Below are 13,382 nucleotides of genomic sequence, written 5' to 3'. Positions count from 1 at the left end.
CATTTTTTTCGAGCAACATTTATGCTTGCAACATTGTTGCCAATTGTAATTGTTGCACAATGTAAACAAATTTACAAATTGCGCTGCCTTCTTTGACTCGTAAATGCAATAGATTATATATGTATATACGTTTATATATATAAACTCTTGCCGCTGTCACAGAACTTAAATGTCCAGTCTTTCCACTTATCCACTTGTCCACGCAGCAGCCACTTCAATGTCTCTGTCAATAGAGCTAAATGGGTCAGGCTCGAGTAAGCAATCAAAATTGTTTGCGTATTATATTTCATTGAAACACTCGGCTCATGATATAAAGTAGATATATATATACTAAATGCTAAGCTAAATATATATATATTGTTACATTAATGTCTATTTTAATGTATTCATCTTGCTTCTTTCTATTGCTATTGCTCCCCCTCCTCCTTTTTCCGCATTTGCATACATTTCCAGCATTTCAAAGTTTCTAGAAATTTTATTATTTATCTTGGCTATTTAACGTTTTGCCTGTTCTCTAGTCTTGGCACACATCCTCTCTTGTTGTTCTTTGGGCTTAGTTTGCGCCATGCCTGAGTGCTCGAAACAAGTTCTTAGCAACAAGTTGCAAAAGTTGCTAAAGCTTTTGTTTACATTGTTGCGCGAGATGCTTTGCAGCAATTAGTTAAGCCGAACTTGAAGTAAAGTTTGGCAATCTCCAGCAAAGTAAATAAATTAAGTTTCAATAGGAGTACAATCAACAAAAATCGTTCATTTTTTAGCTTGATAACAAAGATGGTAAAGCAGTTTGATGATAAGTTAAATTTGGTTTGTTAACTCAACTCTCTGTGAATAAATCGCATAGAAATTTATTTTTTGGCATTTAAAAATAGTGCTGGCTATATTTATTGGGCCATGAAAGTTTCTGCTGCTGGCGAAAGTAACTATGGCTAATTTATAAACTATTTGTTGTTTTTAGCATAAATTAGAACAAGCAGCACGACAACGTTGCCTATGCAAACACATAAATTAGCCGCTGCTGATCTCATGCAAAAATCTGCCACAAATGGTTCGAGCACTATAAATTTTAATGTGTTTATAAATAAGCAGCAGACGCAGCAGCAGCTACAAACATAAACTCTATAAATTAAAAATCGCACACAGTTCCAATTAAAATGCCAAAATCAGAATAACACCAAAAAGTTCAACAACAACAGCAAAAGCGAAGAAAAAGAAGAAAAGCGTTTGAAGCCCTGCAACTTTGTTTGAAAGCGCGCGCCAAAAAAATCACAAAAAACAAAAAAAAAAAATCACCAAAAACAAAACACAAGATAAAGACAGCTGCAACATGTTGATAAGCAACGAAGCCGGCAAATTCGAGCAGCGCGAGCGTAAGCGTCAGTGAGAGCGAGCGAGCACGAGAGAGAGAGAGGGAGAGCGCACAGCATCAGCAGCAATGCTGCTGACGTCGACATTGGAGCCGGCTACATTTTTGCCCTTGCCGAAGGTATTCCGAAACTCTGACGAAGTATGTAACACAAGAGAATAACAAATGTGAGAGTGTGTGTGTGAGTGAGTGCGCTCATTGAGTACGTTGTGTATATAGACAATTGATTAGCACTGTATTGATACACTTGATCTATTTGCTAGGGTTTGCATTGAGTTGAGCTTGATTTGATTTTAATTTGAATTTTTAATGAATTATATATGAATATATGTGCGTATATAAATATAAAAAAATATTAAATATTTAATTACATGTATATTAAATTAAAATTATTATTTTTTTTTTTAATTATAGTAGTACATTATATTAAAATATTTCATAAACATATATTTAAATAAATTATATGTAAAATTTAAATTAAGGCATATATTATAAATGTATTGCAATTAATTATAAATAAATAGTCTTGATGTATATATTTGTTGTATTATAGTATTAATTATATACATACATAATAAAATTTTATTATAAATTATGTATAAATATATAAAAATTGTATATGACTTATTCAAGTTATATAAGACTGGTAGGCATTAAAGAATTGTGTTTTTTCTATTTTTTAGAAATTGTTAAAGAAAAGTTAAATTACTAGAATTATATTTGGTATATTTATTGCTGTACATTTATATTTATATATACATATACACTAGCGTCTTCATTATGTGTATCTGTATATATATTTATGCACTGTTTCACACAGCAGTTAGTGTATTTGAGCATCGGCTTACCGCTGTCCTCTGCCATTTCGGGTTGGCTTTGCGTTTGCGTTTACGTTTGCTTGGCGAACAGTCGCAATTTTACAGTCGCTGTGGCCGAACGTGCGCGCGGCCAACGAGCAAACCAAAACTGAACCGAATCGAACTTCAAAAGAGCCGTTAAAAACGACAACAAATTCAAGTAAACGAAAAGGCATGGGAAGTGCATTCATTTCATATTAAATTCATTAATTGCCCACCAAAAAAAAAGAGATAAAAAGAATAAATAAATAAACGACTTGGTGTCTTCTTGTGTGGCTAATTCAGTAGTTCGCGCTCAGTCAACGCTAATTGGCCAAATCTTTTGCATTTGGCCAAAACTAACATCGAGTTTCAATATTTAACTGCGTGAACGAGCATTTCGAATTTCGAGTGTTTTTGGGCTCCATTTCGGCCAATTGTCAGTTACCAATTGTCAATTGCCACTTGCCGGTAAAATAGAAATTGAAGTCGCGAAATTGTTCTGTGTTTTGTGCCAAGAAATTGGAAAAGTTAGAGGAGAAGAAACAACTGGTTTCTCTGTTGACTTGAATTGGAATTACGAAAGGTTAGTAACATATACATTTCTATTTCTAAGTAGTATATTTCCCAATATTTGTTAATCGTAAAGCACTAAAATACAATGAAAATGTATAAAACTGTCAAATAGTAAAAATGATTAATTACCAGATTAAAAAGTAGCTGAAGCATAAAATCAATTAGCTATACCATCATACAAATTAGCACCTGGATAATAAAAGTCTTGCACATATTTACATTATTCCGAATATAATTAAGGCTATACATATATAGCATATAGTCATATATAGCAAATGTATGAATATTTACGTTATCTGAACAGTTTTGCCCGTGTTGGGTTTAGCCTTATCAAATACCTGGAAATCGTCATATAAAACCTTAAGCTAACTGTAATAAGGAAAAGGCACAATTTTTGAGAAACTCTCATTAGCAAAATTTTTGCATTATTAATTCTACTTGTATTTCAAGTGAAATATTATAAATTGGCTTTCTTGTTATAAACAATGCTGCTTATAAGGCATTGTTGGCGAGACAGTTTCGAATTACTCGAAGAATTCCATCAAAGAACCAAAGCTTTGATTGATATCAAAAAATATGTGTGCTAATGAAGAACCTCAGGAACAGCTAAAAAAAATAATACATTTTTTAAAATCCCCAATAGTCATACATATATGCTAAAATACAATTTTGGGAATATTATTTATAAATATAATAATTAAAAGAAAATAAAGAGATCTTGAAAGGAAAAAATAAAAAATAAAATAGAATTCGAAGGAATTTAAAGCATATTGAAGTTGAAGAGATTAAAAATAAATAAAGGCAACTGTTTAGGCAAATCGAAATTCAATACTTGCATTGCCATTAAAAAATTAAGGAAAATTAATTTAATTTAATTGGCGAATATTAAGTTTTTTAATATTTCTTTATTTACTTAAATTATTTATTGAAATTTTAAATAAAAATCATGGGAATCAAATATTCAAAGAAAAAAATTAAATAAATAAATGAAATCTAACAAAATTAAACTAAGCTACTATAAAAATCAAATGACGAACCTTAAAGACAGCAAATTGGCCTGGCAGACTTTATTTATTCACTTATTGTAGCTATACTTAAGACTATTATTATTTGTACTCTAATTTACATAGAAATAGTAGCACAGCAGTTTCGAAAATTTCACCAACTTGCGTATCTGTGTATGTATGTCATTTTCTTGGACCGAAAGCAGCTAGCAAACACACTCTAATTATAAGTGCGAAATGGGCTGTCCCTTTTGTTTGAACCGACCAGCGAGCAGAGCAGAGCAGAGCCCCCCTTCCCCCATTCACCACACACTTAACAACACGATGTGTCCCCCCCTGTCCACAAAGTCAGATTTGATCGCCTTGAAGTGGAGTTAATAAAACAGTAGATTTATGTACTAGATTAGCGACGTCAACAAAGGGTCCGGATAGTATTGTTGTAGTGGTAGTGGTAGCTGGCTCTAGACACAATTTTCCAGCTCATGGCTGTAGATATATACATGTATATTTATATATATATATAGGTTAAAATCCGTTTATTAATGAGCTGTCAGCTATGGACAAAGATGGCACAACACAGTTGAATTGAATTGAAGCTTCAATGTGGATTTCACGCTCTTTATGCCCAAATCCTTGGCTCATCAATTAACGTCGCCGGCTACAATGCGTCGCGTTGTCCTTGCCACAATTTTGTCAATCAAAAGCACATTTAGCGCTGCTGCTGTTCTTGTTGTTGTTGTTGTTGTTGCTGGCCGTGTAGCCAGGGCATATGCATTCCATATTCATAAGTCGACAGAGTGTGTCCAAAGCTTACGCCGCTTCCAGGTAGCCAAAAAAGAAAAGCAACAACAACAACAACAACAAAATCGATTTGAGTGGAAGGCAACAGCTCCCCAAAAACTCGAAATGACCTTCAGCAGTAGCAACTCCTCCTGCTGCCCTCCTTCCTTACATGTAGGCAATGATAGAGACGGTCGGTTGGTTGGTCCGTCTGTCCGTCGTTCAGTCCGTAGCCAAATGGCGAACACATCGTTGCTTTCGGTGGTTCATAAATAAAAAAGTAGACGACGGCACATTTCTGGCCAGGCTACGCGCGTTCAGGTGCTCGCCTGCAACGCGCATATATTTAGATATTTAGCAGCACACTAAAAATACATTCGAGTATGTTTTCTTTTTTCATATACTTATATATGTATATACTTCTTTTTTTTTTTTTTTTTTTGGTTATTGCTTTGGCAATGTTGCCGGCAAACAGGAAAATAAAGCCCTGCACAAATGTTGGAGGCATGCGAATGCCGAAAAACATTTTGGCTCAGCTTGGGACAATCAAAAGAATGCCAGATGCACAAAAAGAAGAGAGAACAAAAGAAGAAGTTGCAAATATATATATATATATATATATATATAAAGCGAATTTGAAATACACTTGCAGAGCCAACTATAGCAACATAGATACTCCATAAGGATTCCAAGTTCGATTGGCATTTCTGTTATCCGGGAGTAAGACACTGTTTTTAACTGCAGTTAGCCTAACAGCATAAGCTGCTTATCTTTCTTTTGCACAGCTTTTTAAATGAATAACCAGGCAAAGAGTAGAGTATCAAAAAATAAAAGCAAACAAACAATGCTAGGCATAAACCAAAACAAAAAGTGGCAGAAGACAATATGATAAACTTGTGTGCAAATGGGAGTACAAAGGAGCAGTGGGAGACAGAGAGAGAGAGAGAGAGAGAGAGGCAGGGGCAGAGCCAGAGCCAGAGGCTGGTACGGTACAGTGGAGGGCACAACACTAACAACAATTTGCAAAGAGCATAAAAATAAAAATGAAATAAGAAATGGCATAAAAAATGCAACTCTCGTCGAGCAACAGGAAATGGCGAGCAGCGAGCAGCGTTATGCGAAACGAAGCCCAGGAATTCACACACACACACAGACACAAGCGTCAATCAAGAAGAAGAAGTACTTGGAAGCTGGCGATGAAGGCTCGACGCAGCTCGGATTTGGATGCGCTGGCAGCTTCATTTGGGGCTGGGGCACTTTAGTTGCCAGTTGGCGCATTTCAAATGTGGGCCAGGCCGTAATGTGTGCCGCCATGTCCAGTTTGGCTTCGCTGCTCGTCTTTCGGGCACTTGGCACGCTTTAAATGCTTTTGGGCCAAGGTTAACGCGAAGCACACACACACACTTAATAATGGCCCAAGAAGCAGAGTCAGCGCCAGTAAATAGAAGAAAATGCCCAAATACAAATTGTACAAAAAAAAAAAAAAAAAAGGAGAGAGCAAAAAATAAAAAACGTAGGCTCAAAGGCCGCAAGGGGCGGAGTCGAGTGGAGCGCAAAGATAAAAGCGTAAATAGAAGCGAGGCACGAAATGTTCGTTTCATTCGAGATGGGCCAGGCTTCAGAGCTGTCCTCGGCGGGAGCTGCGAGTGTGTGTATTGAAATTGTGACTGTGCACGGCTGTGGCCAGGTCAACTTACAAACAGTTAGATAAATTACAAGAAAACAGTAAAAGAAGAAGAGAGAATGAAACACAGAAATATCCCAGCAGGAAGCGGGTGACGAGATCATGAGATTTTCATTTGGAAACTTCAGGGCAGCTTAACATTTCGCTTATGAATTATGCATGATTAAAGTCCTATATATGTGCATACATATATAAGTCTAATATATATGTTCTTATATTTTTATCCTGAAAAAACACAGCTCGTCTCATTACACGCAGTTCGACTGGGCGCCGCGCGTGTTTAGTGACCGCAGTTTAAGCAAACTGTTGGCTAACTTGCTTGGGCACACGCTCGTGTCCTGGCCCTGCCCATTTGAAGTTGTCACCAGCACGCCGCCCTCTCGCTCACACGCCCGCCAGCATTAGCTGTGCCATCTCGCTCTCTGCTAACTTTGCGTGTGTGTAATGAATTTAAAGTTTGCCTCACATACATTTTTCATACGCTTGCAAATTGTTATGGGGTTTTTTTTTTCTTTTTTTCTTTTTATGGTGCCCACGCAACCATCTCGGCTGAAGCCTGCTATCCAAAACCCAGTCACACACCCGCAGCTCCCCCCGCAGACCCCAACCTCGATTAAGTACTCTGCTGTGGCACATTTTCTATTAAGTGGGACGCGCGTTTGTCAACGTTGCGTGGGTGTTGACTAATTCTGTATGTGTATGCGTGTGCGTGTGTGTGTGTGTGTGTGCGTGAGTCCTTGTTGTCCTTGACAGTGCCGCACGAGACACGATTATTAATTTGCAATTGCTGCTAATTGCATGACATTTAGCTCATCTCCACACGGCGACCGGCACCTGGATTCCACCTGTGCTTGCTCATCTATTTGCGCGCATTGCGCAAGTGTTTAGATAAAGATAACGTAAGCGACGATTAGATAAGTAGACCTCTAGTCGTACAAACGTGCCCGAAATCGAAACATACATATGTGGCTATGAGCTAATCGCTTAAACATCTTGAAATTCTTTGTTTTCTATTTTCTTTCTCTCTCTGCACTTTATGCTTCCACTTGAATTGCGCCAGTTAAATTCTTTGATTTCTTCAGTTCGGGTCAATAAACAAAATTGTATAAATAGATAAACTATTTCGCTCTAGTGCCCAACTGTGGCAAAAAAATTAATTTGCATAAACAAAAATGCGAAAATTCTTCAATTCAATTCCATTTGTTTAGAACAACATGTATAAATATTAAATTGAAAAGATTTTTTAATTAAAAGCACAACTAGCTGAAATGAATTTGCAAGTAGAACACAAATACTGGGAAAAATAGTGGGATATGTTCATAGTATTACCAATTTCAAATTTCAATCTCTACTGCAATTATCGGCTCACATTTCATGCTCTGCTCGTAATTAACACATTTGCAATAAATCAGTGTAAATATTGCCATAAAAATTAATTTGAAACAAAGTGTGCGCCATTTACAACACAGCTGAATGGGGCGAGCTTCCCTTTGCTGCTGGTGCTTGATGCATTGCAAATTGTTGACATTAAGGCGGACATTCATATTTATTTATATATATACATATAATATGTATAGACGGCGATCGGGCTATCTATTTATGTGGCGATTGATTGAGCGACGCCAGGCGAGACGTCAACAAATACTATAATAACGAGAGCGATGCGATGCGCTTTATAAATAGCCGAGAATCTAATCGATACGCCTGCCATTTGATGCCATTTGATTAGCTTGAAGGGGCCGAGTCGCACCCACAGCTACAGCTACAGCTACAGCTACAGCTACAGCATTTCCTGAATATTTGACCGGACTGTGTGGCGTGTCCTTGAACTCTTATGCCACTGGCAGGGGCCCACGCGCCAAATAAATCTAACTAAGGCGCAAGCATTGCTAGCCACGGGCACTGAAAAGGCCCAAGCCACTCGACCAAGTGTTTACACAACATACACTATGTATATACATATATATATATATATATAACGAAAAAAAGTTTGATTGGCTTTGTTTGTTGTGTGCGGAACATGCCTATGTATGCATAATTAATATGTAATTAAGAACAGTTTTTAGTTTTCATTGCACAGCATTTGAAAGTCGATCAACTTTTGCCCCAGCTCTGCTCTCCGCTCTCTCTCTCTCTCTCTCTCTCTCTCTCTGTCTAGGCACATTGCGCATACGCCATGTTGACGGGCTGCAAACTTGAACTTGGCTGAGATTCTTTTGTGCTGCCAAAGTTGACTGTTAATTGAGCTCTGAAGGACTCCAGCAACTGCTGCAACTGCAATTGAGAAGAGCCAAAAACCAAAAACCTAAACAACATCAAATTATTCAATGCGCCGCAGGCGATTTGCGTAGGGAACTTTTCTAATTAGGCAACGTGGCGCGGCGACTCTTTCATTAGAAACCAAGCAGAATTGTTGCTCTTTTTCTTCTTTTTTTTTTTTTTTTGTGGTTCTTTTATAGTTTATTTCTGCTCTGAATTCTAGGCCCAGACTCTGGCCATATTGAAGTTCTTTGACAAGCCGTGCCCTTTTTAGGTCTTTCTTTCTTTTTTTTGCGCTATTTTGTTGACTTTGAAATTGTTGTTGTTGTTGTCGTCTGATGTCTGGCCGAAAATACTGTCGCATTTTGCAAGTTCATTAAACCGAAGTGTCATTCGGGGAACTCGGTTCTTATTTCGTTAAATTTCTTCTTTTTTTTTTTTTTTTTTATTTTGAATATTTTTTATTGACGCTCAAAGTTCAAGCTCAAAGCAAAGGTATGTGTTGTAATAATAAATCAGTAAGCTGTGCATGATATGCGGCTTTTGCGCCTTCGGAATTGTTGAGGCAAGCAAATTGAGCATTACACTGAAGAAAAATAATTAGTTTGTTGTGTTTTCGAGAGCCGAAATACAAAAGGTAATTGGCTAATTGGCTTCGATCTAAGGATCATTTATGTTGATTAATTTTCCACAAAGTTTTCCTACTAAATTATCTGTTAATTACTTAATTTAGCTCTTATGCTTTGTGGCCAGGTCTTAATTAAGTATTACACTTGAACAGTCGCAAAATCTTTCTGGGTCATTGTTGCTCAGCTGTGAGTATTGTGGTCTAATTGCTCTTGCTGTTGATGTTCCACTAGATAAGAGAAAAGAGCGTCGACTGATAAGATAAGAGCTCTAATAACAAGTAAGAAAAAAAAGAAGAAAAGAAAAGAAATATTCTTTCAGAAGTAGCTCAGACAGAAAATGGAGTCAACTTGTTGACCAAGTTAGTCAATTCACAAAATACAGCAGCTGTAACAGAAGCCGCCTTCGTCAACAACATCATTATCACCGTTATTATTATTGTCATCATTAGATTGCTCATCATTTTGCATATTTATAGCATTTTTTAAAGTCCAAGCCCTGTCGGGCCATAGAATTTATAATGCGACTTACAGCCTCTGCTCACCCCGCCCTCCCCACCGCGAGGGGACGCCCCTGGCCAGGCCTAGCTGAGCTCGCTCTTTGGGCAATGTAGAGTATTACATCATTAATTCAATGAACCAAGCTCATCAAGTGGCCCCACGCTGACAGTCGAAGAGCAGTGAAACTCAGCGCTCTCTTCTTTCAGTCTTTGATTAATTTCTGTTGAACTTTTTTGTAGATGGTTTTATGGCCACTTCTAGGGATTAATTAACAACAAAAAAATACTTTGACGCCTCGTAAGCCATAAAAAGCGTTTTGCATATTCTCTTACCAGCTTGCTCTGCCCAAAAACAAAACAACAAAAAACAAAAATATATATAAACTATAGCACATTTAAGATTTGGTTGAGCAAATAAAAAGAATATGTTGAGGTTGGGGCGAGTGCTTTATAAATTGGTTAGCTGCAAAAACCTGTCAAGCGACACTTCCCCAGAGAAAACACAAAGCAACGAGAGAGAGGGAGAGCGAGAGAGAGAGAGGGAGTATGATGACTATATTATGCTACTTGGAACAGCTGAAGATGCCAAATCAAAAGCAGAAAGCTAAATATAAACATTTTAAATGAGGCCTTTATTCAATTAAACCTGCGCCAAAAACTAGCTGAGAATTATAATTCCAAAGTTTATGTTTAACTTAATCAAAGCTGTTTTTAATTTATTGCGCACTTAAATTTCGTTATATAAAAATAAAAAATAAATACAAGATTGTCAAAGATTTCTTTGATTTGCATTCGCGCCTAAACAAGTTGTAAATTTTTGATTGAATTTGCCTAGATATTAGTTTAGTTCTGATTTATTGTTAATGACAGTTGACTTTATACAGGTTTCGACGTGCTTCGCTCTAAATTTCATTAATTGTATTTCACATTTTATTTGGCTTCAATTTTCATGCGTGATCGCTTATCACGTTGCCCAAACAGTTCATCGACGCAATTTTGCTTTGCTCTCTGGTTCTGGTTACCAAAAGAAGAGAAGAAGGAGAAGAAGCAGATGAAAGAAACTTGTCGCTTGCCTTAGTTATGTTTGTTATTTGGGTTTGATTTTGATTCGGTTTTGGTTGTTTTGGACCTGATCTTGAATTTCGCATGCCAGGCGCATAAAGTTGAAGGTGTTTTTGTATGGTTTTCTTTGGCTTAACTGTTGATGCGGTAAGACTGTTTACGGGTATCGCATTTATAGCCGTTTCTTTCACGCACTGAATATTTGATTTAAGTTTTGGGCACAACTTAATTTGATTTTGAGCATGTCAACCGTCCTTTCGCTCTGTCGCTCTGTAACACACCCAAAGCATGATTTTTATGGCTTAAAAGCATTTGCAATTGCCAAATTGATTTTGTGAAAACTTTTCACTTGTATTGTGGCTCTGTGAGAGTGTGTGTGTGTGTATGCGTGTGCTCGCAATTATAATGTCGTCATATCTGGGCAGCTTAGCTGCGACCGTTAAGCATATTTTATGGCCCAAGTTCGAAATTTTAATAATTTATATTGGGTATTTTGTTTTTATTTTTTATTTTTTATTTTTTGAGGGTGTGCCGCTGTGTGAACAATAATTTTAATTATGCGCTTAAGTGTGTGAATTTGTTGAACACGACAAGCCCCCGCCGGGTGAATATTTAAGTAGCTTCTAAATGGAAATAGCTGAGGTGCCAACCACAGCCGAGACACAAACCACAAGAGCAGAGCGTAAATTTTCAATTAAAAACTCCGACTCAATGGCATCTGTCAACTTTAAGCTAAAAATATGACAACAGAGACGCGAGGACATTGGCGCTGGCATACAAAATTAATGTGCATTTAATATGCTTGAAATTTGCATTGGAAAATACCATAAAATACGCACCACATTTCCGGCACATATTGGCGCCGTTCTTTCAGGCCGTAAATCTTTTCGGCCAGCATTAGGGAAATTGTTTTTTTGATGCGTGTCGAGTGATGGACAAGAGTATATTAGCTGTGCAGCTTGTCCTGTTGTTGGCAGTACGACATATTCAAGTTGAAATTGGAAATATTGATTAAATTTATATTGCCAACTGTTTTATAAAGTGACTATATATAATTAATATGTAATGTCTTCCTCATTTCTATGATATTATATAGCAATGAATCAGTTTTCTTAAATTTAGATAAAACCATCTAGCAGTCGATCATAGCCAATTTCCAAGCTCTTACTTATTACAGGCAATTCCTATTTTGCTTTAAGCTCCGTCCCTCAATCTCTCCTGTGCTGCCTTCCTATCTTCCCTTAGCCCTCCTCAAAGTCGCCCTCTTCATCTCTCACTCCCACACTCCATCACACCTCGGTGGCTCTGCTCACCGCAACAGACAATGGAAAAGCTGCGTGCCATGCCAGCCTCGAAACCAATATCGAATTGAAAATTCCATTCGGAAATATTTTTGTGCGGTTTTGCAATTAACATGTTGGCCATTTTGACAGACATTTTTACCTAATTTGCTGTCAAATTTATTTGAATCGATTATTGAATTAACATTCTCGAAATGTGTTCTTTGATGTGCTAAATTTGCAAGTTAATTGAGTTGAAATAGATTGCAAATTAGCTGAGAGCCGAGTAGAGTTCAGCGTGAGGCCAAATGAAATGCTTGCAGCAGTTAAATTTGCATTTTTAATGCAATTTTTCGCGCAGACCACGCCCACGCAGTGAAATTAGGGAGAGGGAAAGTCGCAAAGGCTGCAGGATGAGCTGCGAGCTGCAAGCAGCTAAAAAAAATAAATACAGAAAGTAAAAACCTGAAATATGCGCTGAGGGAAATTCACTTTCTTTCGTTGTGTACCCTGTAAGGACAGCAGAGAGCGGGCATATTGGATTGGAAGTGAGGGCACATAGCATTTTAATGGGATATTCAAATACAAACTCTGTTTAAATAGTTAAATAGAGCTTTCTGCTGCCACTTGGTTTACAGGGTATCTTTATTTTTATTTTTTTCCTCATCTCTTTTGAGTGCATCTTCTGCTTTTTCAGCCCTTAGTTTTTCTTCCTTTGTTTTTTTGTGCCTTTGTTGCGCGTTTATTTTTGTTAGTTTCACTTATTTTCATTGTGCAGCTGTGACAGTAATCTAGCCTTTGTCTGGGCCCTGCCTGCTGCCTTCTGCCTGCTGCCTGCTGCCACTGCGCTCCACCCTCTGCTCAGATCCACACCCCAGCCATGGGGTAATCCGCGACATTTTGCGACTTGTCACAGATTTGCGCATTGTTTTGTGCCGGCAAAGTCATTTGTTGTCTGTTGCTGTGGGAGCTTGGAGTGGCATACATACAAACATACATACATACATACATATATAGAACGGAACGAAATAGAAACTTAAGAGTGGCAGCGCTTAATTTGAATTTGTTTGGCAAAGTGACAGCCAACAAACAACAACAACAAGAACAACAAACAACAACAAAATAAAGTACAAACAGAAAGAGTACAAGAAATTAATGCACATTTATTCAAGTTGAAGACATTGAACCCTAGCAACTTTGGCTGAGCACAAAACCTAATTGAAACAAAACGCAGCCAATTACTCAGCTGTCAATGGGCTCAGCTCAAATATAACTCTCTTTTGGGCAGCAAAAAATGTGGCTAATTAGCAGCATATGACTGGGCATAAACACATACATATACTATATACATACATACATACATGCTAAGACATAATTTAGCTGAATAACTGACCTAATCAATTCAAGATGTC

The 13,382-nt window shown here is 37.4% G+C and overlaps 1 protein-coding gene across 4 annotated transcripts in view; it reads left to right on the top strand.

Annotated features, from left to right (window-relative positions):
* The first annotated feature begins 2,262 nt into the window (after window positions 1-2,262).
* The window catches only part of LOC6582381 (trichohyalin), a 50,167-nt gene continuing 39,047 nt past the window's right edge, over window positions 2,263-13,382 (top strand). For all 4 annotated transcript variants that reach the window (XM_044010282.1, XM_032731595.2, XM_002008048.4 and 1 more), the window contains exon 1: window positions 2,263-2,785. The gene's annotated coding sequence lies outside the window, so the exon portion shown is untranslated. The remainder of the gene's footprint in view (window positions 2,786-13,382) is intronic.

This window comes from Drosophila mojavensis, unplaced genomic scaffold, assembly GCF_018153725.1.
Source record: "Drosophila mojavensis isolate 15081-1352.22 unplaced genomic scaffold, ASM1815372v1 contig_74, whole genome shotgun sequence".
NCBI lineage: Eukaryota > Metazoa > Arthropoda > Insecta > Diptera > Drosophilidae > Drosophila > Drosophila mojavensis.
The sequence above is the reverse complement of the archived record's forward strand: the minus strand, read 5'-3'. Positions and strand labels throughout refer to the sequence as shown.